The sequence below is a fragment of the Calidris pugnax genome, unplaced genomic scaffold (assembly GCF_001431845.1).
Source record: "Calidris pugnax isolate Ruff unplaced genomic scaffold, ASM143184v1 scaffold103, whole genome shotgun sequence".
In the NCBI taxonomy this organism is placed as follows: Eukaryota; Metazoa; Chordata; class Aves; order Charadriiformes; family Scolopacidae; genus Calidris; species Calidris pugnax.
In genome coordinates this window covers 15034634-15043762 of record NW_015090990.1, presented here as the reverse complement: position 1 = coordinate 15043762, position 9129 = coordinate 15034634, and positions in this window count along the sequence as shown.

Below are 9129 nucleotides of genomic sequence, written 5' to 3'. Positions count from 1 at the left end.
AGAATTTCTTTTAGCACATTTTGGCCCAGCACAGCTTGGGCTTGTCTTGGGTGGCTGCATTAGTGTGCAACTGAACATGTTTAATCACTACTTCTGTGGAGATCAGCTCGTTGCTGTTACCAGCCTCAGCTCCTGAACTGCTCGTACAAGGTGTAGTCAGAAGCTTCTGTGCCCAACAGAGTTAGCTTTGCCTCAGGAATATGCCAGGTTAAAAGATCCATAAGTCAGGTCTGACCTTACATCAATGTGCTTAAGTATTGAGGAGCAGTTCAGGGCATCTTAGCATTGAGGAGAAATTCAGGGCATCTTAGCCCACATAGAAAGTACAGAGAGACACAAAATTATGACTCGTTCTTTCTGTGTTGTCAGGGAATTGAAATAAAATCTTTAGAAGAAAGCTGCAGGGCCTGCTGGTCAGTTTCTTGGCTCTTCTCAGCTAATGGGTGAGCACTTTGGCTCCCCTTGGGTACAGGGGTGCTGGAACAGGTCCTGATCTCAAGCACAGCCACACACAATCCCACAAACTTAAACGGGGCTCTTGCAGATCCAGCTCAGTATAGATTAGGCCAGACACTAACTGACCAAATTTAGTAGTCTCTGCTGGAAACCTTTCCAAACTGCTGTGAATGGAAGTGATACGCCCACACACACACGTGTACAGTTCTGGACTGCTGTCTCGCTTCTGATAGAGGCTGAAAATACCTGTTAGCTACCGGTACAGCACTATCCTCTCTCTAAGACACCTGAGTAAGCTTACGAAATGCAGTTGCTGCTCCAGCTACCAGTCTTTTTCCGGACCTGGAAGCCACAACCACTCTCTGTGTCTATACAAAATGGGTTTGATTGCATTAGAACAGTGAAAATAAGATTCACGACCAAGACTTTTGGTCTGTCCAAAATCCCATCACGGGTTTCACACGGGGCTGGGGGCAGCACAGCGGGCATCAAGGACTCGGCTGGCGTTGCTGGGATGGCTCCCGCAATGCAAACACGATCAGGGAGCTGACAGCGTACGTGTCTCACAGACAGAGCTGGTTGAAGGCACTGTCTCGCGACACAGAACGTGTCTGTCTCTCACCAGCCACAACACGTCCTCTCTCTGCTAATTAGCAACATCCCTGGCGGAGCCTTAGCTGAAAGGATTACGTCGTATTCTCACCTTGCCCTCTCTCTTCCTCCCCCAAAGAGAGATGTCTAGTTCTGTTAGGATGCAACCTGGCTGGCCCAGGTAAGGAGTCAGCCTCCTTTCCCTACAGACTGTCCCTCTACCAGAGAGGGATTTTTGTCTGCAGGACAATCAGCCTGGCCCTGGCTGAACGGAGGCGCAGCCTCGCATCCCTGCAGTGTAGTGCCGGAGGTTGTCAGCCTAATGTGCTCTAGTGGAACGGAAACAGAGAGCAGCCTCTGCAGCAGGAGCCAGAATGGTCTTTTTCCAGCTCAGGACTGGAGGGTTGATTTCTCAGATCTGTGTGGCTATAAGGGCAAATCACAGACCTTTTCTGTCTGCAAAAGCAGGGAGAATTACCTGTCCTTTCTCCTGTTTTTGTGTTCCTTGGCTGCTCAGCCTGAGAGCTGTTTGTACTGCAGGTACATTTGGCACCTAGCACAGTGAGGGGCAAATAATGAAGCTGCGTGGTGGAAGCTTGCACAGTGATTTCTCTGAGTACAGCCAGTGGGGTCCTGTCTGCCTCGTGACGGTGTATCGCTGGGGGTCTGGTAGTGCCAGCCTGTGGGACGAATGGAGAAGGGCTCAGCTGCTCCCTTGTCCCCAGTTGTGGAATAGTTAATTTCACTAGCATAAAGGAAATACATATAGAGAGTGATACCTGCTGCAATGGAACAGACTTCTCTGAGCAAAAAGCTGAACCAAGCTACTGCGCCGTTTTGCTGCTGTAAGGGAGGTGCTGGCCTGTGTGAACCCCACCTTTGCAGATACCTTTTTGTGTCAGTTGTGCTACCTTTTTTGTCAGCTTCTTGCTTATATGGAATCGGTTTGATTGTACCAGTTTGGTAAAAAGAGCCTGTGAGAGGACTACATGACCTGGTCATCAAAGATTCCTGGCAACCCTGTGCTAGCACTTGTGGAAGGATTGAAAATATTTTGAGGCGCTTTCTTGCATCACCAGGACACCATCCCAAGCAGGGGAACATCATTATGTGCTTGATGGTGCTGCACATGGCAGTGAGGTGCAGGATTTAGAGAATGGAATCCTCCTTTTGCCCAGCAAATCTCTTGATTTGCTCCAGTGCTGTAACAGCAGTGTCTGATAAAGCTGCTACTACTTAAGATTGAGCTCTGTGGGTCACTTGCATGTGTTAATTCTTCGCATCTAACTAATGCCTCAAAGTGAAGGTTGTGAGCAACATGCTTTCCAAAATCACTCTGACCAGAGTATTATATTATCCCATGAATGACTTGCAGAAGGAAGTAATCAAAAGGTGTATAGTTCCAGCTAGTGCTAATTGCCTTTTCATCTGTTTCTGTCTCATTTTACTTATGTCCAATACATGTTGATTGTGCAGGGATTTAAAACTGTATTTCAACATAATTTGGTTCATTTGATGTGAATGACATGACTCACTAAGCCTTAGCTCCAAATATTCCTCCAGCCCTGTGTCAAGCACTTCAAGGATGTCAAAAGCAGATATGGACAATCTGAAGTGCCTGGTCTTAGCAAGAATGCCTGAAAGGTCAGGGAGAGGACATTGTTTCGGGAGGTGTCTGGCCTTGATACTTATTGGCTCATGAAAACCTGAAAACACAGCACGTGTGTGTGGCATGTGAACTTTCTCCTTCCAGGGTACTATAGATGAGGACGCATACAGGATAAAGCTTTCAACTGCAGTGTGGTTTTTGATTAGCTCTGATCTTGAGTTGGCAATGTGGCATGTTGTAAAGGAGTCTGATTTCCAGAGGCCAGGTCTGTAACAATTTCTGGAAATAAAGATCCCTTAAGGTTGCCTTAAGAGGGTCTAGAATCGCTGCATCTGGAAAATCTCAATCACAGTGTCTTGAGAAGTTAGTGAAGAAATGCAGTCAGAGCAGCTTATGTGCTTGAAACCTACTTTGATTGTATGAAACTTCGTATTTTCAGGAAAGGCCAGACTGAACTTGAACTATTCTAAACAGAGACTGAAGTCACTCTTAACAGCAACAGTTATCATATGTTTTTCACCAGTTCATAGAATTTTTAAGGAGAGACCACCCATCACTGCAGATGTTCATACCGATAGTGGTTTCTTTGTAAAGTGCCAGCTCGGCATAGACAGAAAGTTTCTTGGAAGCATTTCTATTTTGACTGACCGGCTTTCTCTGAGAGCCAAGCAGGACCCAAGGGAAAAGTGCTCACTGGGCTGTATCCTGGCTGGATTCTGCCTGGTTCCCCAGCAAGGTCCTGGCATCCCAGGATTTCCGTGTCCCCTGCCCCAGGACCTCCCCCATCCTGTGTTCCCAAGGCCTCCTTGGGCAGGAGGCTTCTAGGACTTCTCCACGTTGTGACAGGAAACCTCCTAGCTTTTCCTGATGCTGCAGGATTTCTCAGAAGTATGGGCAGCTTGCCCTGTTTGGCAAACTGGTGTGTTTTACATTGTTTTTTAATGTTGGAATATTCCACAAAACAGAAATTGCAAGTTTCAGCCAGCTTCAGTGCAGGCTGCTTGAGTGTTTTCTCCAGAGGACTTTGTACATTGGCCATTACGACCTTGCATCCTAACTCCAGCGTATTTGCTACATTTTCAGCCAGAGCTTCCTCTAACCTCTCTCTCTCTTTGCTGGATTAGAAAACTGCTTAGTACTTTTGTCCCTGGAAGTAAAGTATGGCAATAGATATTACTTTAATTTCAGTCTAAAGCAAATAGAAACAAGATTCCAAAGGCTGTGACCTGAGGCAGGTCAGGGAAAGCATTGTGCCAGAGCTGAACAGCTTTGAGCCATTTCACCCTGAAGGTCTCTCACAGCAAAGGAGAGGGCAGAAAAAGGAAATACCCATTTAGAGATGGCATTGATCAAAACAGCATTGGTCTGAAGATAAAGTAAGCAGCAACTAGTTTATATCATTTCATAGAGGCTTTTGATAGCTCTCATATGTAAGTTGGTTTTACTCGTGTCATCAGAGTCAAAGCTGGTGTAGGCCAGCACCGATCTGTGCCGGGCAGTGAAGCCGAGGTCCTTCACGCCTGCCGAGGAGCCTGGCCAGGGGTTAGGCTTCTCAAATCTGCACCAGTGATCAGAAGCCAATGCTTGTATTTTTGCATGTCAGCCCTCCAGAAGGTTCCAGGGAAGTGGTGATGGTCCCACCTCACATGCACATAGAGGGTTAGATGTGCCATGGTGGAAACCACAGCTTCATGGCCGTTAAGGTTGTCTTTGCTGGACATTCAGATCAGACTCAGGTGGTTTGTGGGAAATGCCCTGTGCTCTCAGCTGGGAAATGGCCTGAGCTGCTCAGACCACTGGAGTGGCGAGGACTGGCCCCTTGGTCAAGAAAAAAAATCTCAGATTTCATGCTTCAAGGCTGCTCATTTGGCAGCTTTCCTGAGAGTGCAATTCACTATAAGCATACAAATGTATGTACGGTACAACCACCCTGCTTGGAAATCCCAGAGGAGCAAAGTATTTAACTCTGCAAAATACTTGGAGTAACTTCTTTGCAATGTATAGAGCAGCAAGCATTTCAGAAATGATCTAACTGTGTATTTAAACAGTCATTACTGCCTTCTGGGTAAATAACACATGTTTTTAAAATGGGCTTTATACACAATAGACGCTAACACAATAAATCCTAATTGCTCTGAAGGACCCATTAGGCTCTATCAGGTCAATACATGGTGGAGGTTTTTTGAAAGTCACTCACCCTGTTGTTACATAAGCCACAATTTGAAAGTCCATAAATAAGTATTTGCCCAATGAAGAGTGAGGGCTTTGCCAGGGCCATACTAATTTATCATGTCAACTTCACTATGGGGACTGTTTTCTTTTCAAGGGCTCATGTGAAAAAAAAAAAAAAGAAAAAAAAGCACAACGTGTTTTGTTTCAAAAATTACATATCTGAAAAGTTTCAGGCTGTAGTATGCCCTCCCCCCCAAGAAAATAAAATGTAAAGTTCACTGCCTCCTCCTTATCTCAGCAGTGGGAGAATTGCAGCAAGGAGATTTGAAAATCAGCCATGGCTTTGGAGCTGGTGGCCAGGCTGGGACATGGCAGGGACCCTGCCTCATCCCCACTGACCTTCCTGCGCCTTTGGGCCGGGGCCCTGATCCTGCTTTCTGTGTGCTGTGGGGGTGGCACCTCAGGACAGGAACCCCGCTTTGGTGTGACAACCCTGCCTCGCAGAAAGGGGTCCCAGTCCCCAGGGAGACCAGTGGAAACCAGTTATGTACCTTTTATGTGCACTTATGCACTTACATCTGCAAATATTTTTAAGTAATAATTGATGAGTCTGGCAAGGTGAGGTTCAAATGCAGCCCCTCTTCCTGACTTTACTTTAGTCTTACGTATCTGAACTTCTGGTAGCACTTTACAAACTGCTGCCCTTGTGTCAGGTGTTGTTAACGTCTGTGTCGTTGTTAGAAATCAAGTTTTGCATTAATTCACTCAGAAGTTGTCTAGTTCTGGGTAGCTTTTGGAATATGACTACAGTTTTGACACGGTTTTGTTTCCCCGCAATGTGTTTAGGTGTGTAATTGTAAAAGTGTATATAAACCCAAGCAGCACTGATGCAGGTTGGGATTTTCAAGGAAATTTCAACAAGGCATCCACAGTGAAAAACCTCTGAGTGATTTAACCCTGAATTCCTTTCCCCAGCCCTTTTAACTCATTTGGGCACATGACAAAACATTTGCCCTGTGCTCTGGTAGGATTGGGGTGCCAGGGTCCCTCTGCAAATGCCGGCGGTGATTCTCATTCTGCTCTCCCTGCTTGCAAGGGGCTCCGAGCTGCCCTGTCTCCCTGCCTGCCAGGTCCCTCTGGCCTGCAGGACTTTGGTCTCTTATTTAGGAGCCCCACTCCGGGTCTAGTTATGGGAGGTGGGTCTTGGTGCTGGGGTTTGCAGCGCTGGCAGCCCGCAGCCCTGTGACTCTCAGGTGGGGACACAAACCCTTACCAGGGGTGGAAGCAGGAGCACCCCTGCCTTGGTGCAACGTGCAACTGCATCCTGCATGGAGGGGAAGCACAGATCTCCTTTTGTACCAGTAGACGGTGGGTCAGCTGTGCTGGAGCTGGCTGGGGGCTGCATCATGATGCCACATGTGACATCTGTCCGTCCCTGCGGCCCGTGGCAGGCAGCGAGGCACAGCCTTTGCCAGCCTCACGCTGCTGCAAACCACCCTGTGGTCCCCAGCACCCCCCTGCCCAAGCAGCTCATTATCAGGGGTCACTGCTAGTTCGAACAGCACCTGAGCTACCTCAGCCTGTCACAGCCCCTCCAGCTGGGGTGCCTGGAGGCTGCCCACCAGCACCAGGAGCCCATAGTCACCCGCGCTGGGCTTCCACCACTCCTTCCCTGGGAGCTGGAGACTCGTCAGCAGCGTGGGCAAAACTGGGATTTGCTGCTCCAGGCAAGAAGGGTCGAGGGGCAGGGACGGCGCGCTGGTCCTACAACGAGAGGGGCAGGAGGTTCCTGCCCTGCTTTGGTACAGGCAAAGCCAAGAGGGAGATCAGTGCTCCCCGGCTTTGTCCCTGCCCAGAGCCTGGGCTGAAAAGCTCTTTGCAAAATCTGCCGAGTTCTCTAACAAGAGCCAGGGCAATAGCCAGGCTTCACAAAGGCAGCTCACTTAGTCCTTTTCTAAAGTCTTTTAAAAGTCACAGTATCCTTCACAAAGGCAGTTTGTCCAGGTAAACAGTGTAGGCGGACAATACGGCAGTGAAAGAACGAAATACAGAAACTTTAACCACTTTTTTCACTTTTGCTTTTACCAGGAACCGCTGCATCCCAGCTGAAGGTGCCTCAGTGGGTGGAAGGTATGTCCGTGAGGACACCTACATTGTCAGCCCATGTCTGTATCCTCTGGGCTGGAGCCCCAAGCAGGAACTAGCTGGACTCCCAAGCCGACACGTCTAGCCTGGTGGAGCTTCACGAATACCTCTGCACATGGATTAAAGGTAAAGCGATTTCCTGATAATTTGTAGAGTTTTTTTAACAACAGCAGCGAGTTCTTAGGGACAGGAAACACTTTCTCTTTTGTCTGCAGGGTTTGGCACGGTAGGCTTTGTACAGGCCCAGCTTCCGTCACTAATGGTGGTGGATGCACATGAAGCACTGTACTCTCATACTGTACTCTAGAGATGAATAACAAGCCTATCAACTGTACTTGCACTTACACCATATTTAATCCTGTTCTGTTTGCTCTGCTACGTATTCATAAGAAACAAAAAGGAAACAGAAGCACAGAGCAAGCCAACAGATGTCTACCTGGCTCTTAATTGGATTTTATGTGTCCCCAGTGTAGCAAATACAGCATTATTTACAGCCAGGCTCTAAGAATTAGATACATCTGGAGGAGTGGCGAAACCTGAACCAGGCTCCAAGGGTTGATAGATTAACTGCAGTGAAGAGCTGCCCCATTTTCCCCTTCTTTTCTTCTCCCTTCCCTCCTATGTACCTGTTCCCCATTGCGTGTCGAATCAAACCGAGATACTGCCCCAGGGAACGTTTATAAAAATGAAAAATACCAGCAAAAAAGAGAATTTCTGCGTTTGTGGAGCTTCATCAGCATTTTCTAATTGTACAGCAATGATGATAATAAAAAGGCTGCCCTCTGCTCTCAGCTATAATTTGGATAATCAACTGAAAGCCATAATGAAACTGCCTGTGATTGCTTTCTGCTGAGCTGCTAGTTCACAGAAACTCATTGTTGGGGAGAATTAAAAGTTATGACTCCTGCTACAGGGATATGCTGCTGCGTTCCAAAGGAACACGTGACTTGTAATTCTCTTCCATATAGCTTTATTACAGGCAAAACTTCCAGTGTAAAGCCAAGAGAGCCATGGGGACTTGAGTTTGGTGGTTTTTTTCTTTTTAAAAGTTGTTAAGTTTGATAAGCACTTGGTAAGGTTGGCAGTGCCAAATGATACGCACGCCTAGGCTGGGTGGACTTGTAAACACAGAGGATTTTGGAGGTGGCAATGAGGGTCTCTGGTCTTGAAATTGCTGAGGACTTTGGGGTGCGTAGCAGCAGTCAGTGTTCTGCACAAGAGCCACTGGCCAGAGCAACAGGCAAGCCAGATTTTACCTGCGGGAGGAAGGCAGGAGCTAGGTCATGCTTTGAGTCTTTGCTTTCTGGGCTCTGGATGCAGTTGGGGGTATTTTGGGTGTGTGATATTTTGGGTACTGGTGCTCCCCAGCCCCAGGCCTGAATGCGAGCTGCTTGCCTGTCTGTGCTGTGGGTATGTCTTGACTAGCACATCTACTGCTTGGCGGGAGTACTTTGGTCCAAATTGCCCTTCCATCCACATCCACCGAGGAGGAGTCAGATGCTCCTTGGGAGCATCTGGCTTGGGCTGCCTGGAGGCTTGGGACCTGCCTTCCTCCTTGGCCAGAAGAAGGGCGCTGCCATTGCGGGTGCAGCCTGGGATCCCCAAATCTGGCTTCTGAAGCAGGTCTGTTCCCCTGCATGCCCTGGATGTGGGGTGGGCTTCAGGAGCAGTGGAAGCTGCTGCAAATTGGGCTGGTAGATCAGGTGTTTCCAGTGCATGATTCAGGCTCCTGATGCGGGGCAGCTGAGCGGGGCCACCGCCGTAGCTCTGGCCAGAGCCCCGTTTCCCACAGCACCGGGGAAGGGACCTCCACCCCGGGAAGAAGGTCTCGGAAGTGCCGGCTTCTTTCCCCGGCCTGCTGCTCCGGGAGCGGGACAGGAGTCCGTGAGGTACCTCCGGCGGCTGGGAGGGAGGCGGAGGGGGAGCCGGCCGGCAGCCCGGTGCCGGGAAGGCGGTAGCTCAGCTGCCTGCACCCGGCCGGCGGGGCCGGTTTCGCTTCCCCGCCGAGGCGCGGCTTATCCGGGGGGCGGGAGCGCTGCCCTGCCGGGGAGCGGGCGGCGGCAGGAGGTGCCGCCGTGACCCTCGTACCCGGGCTGATGTGCCATTGCCAGAGCACGGCAACACAGGGCAGGGCCCCCGCACGCCTTCCCCCCCCC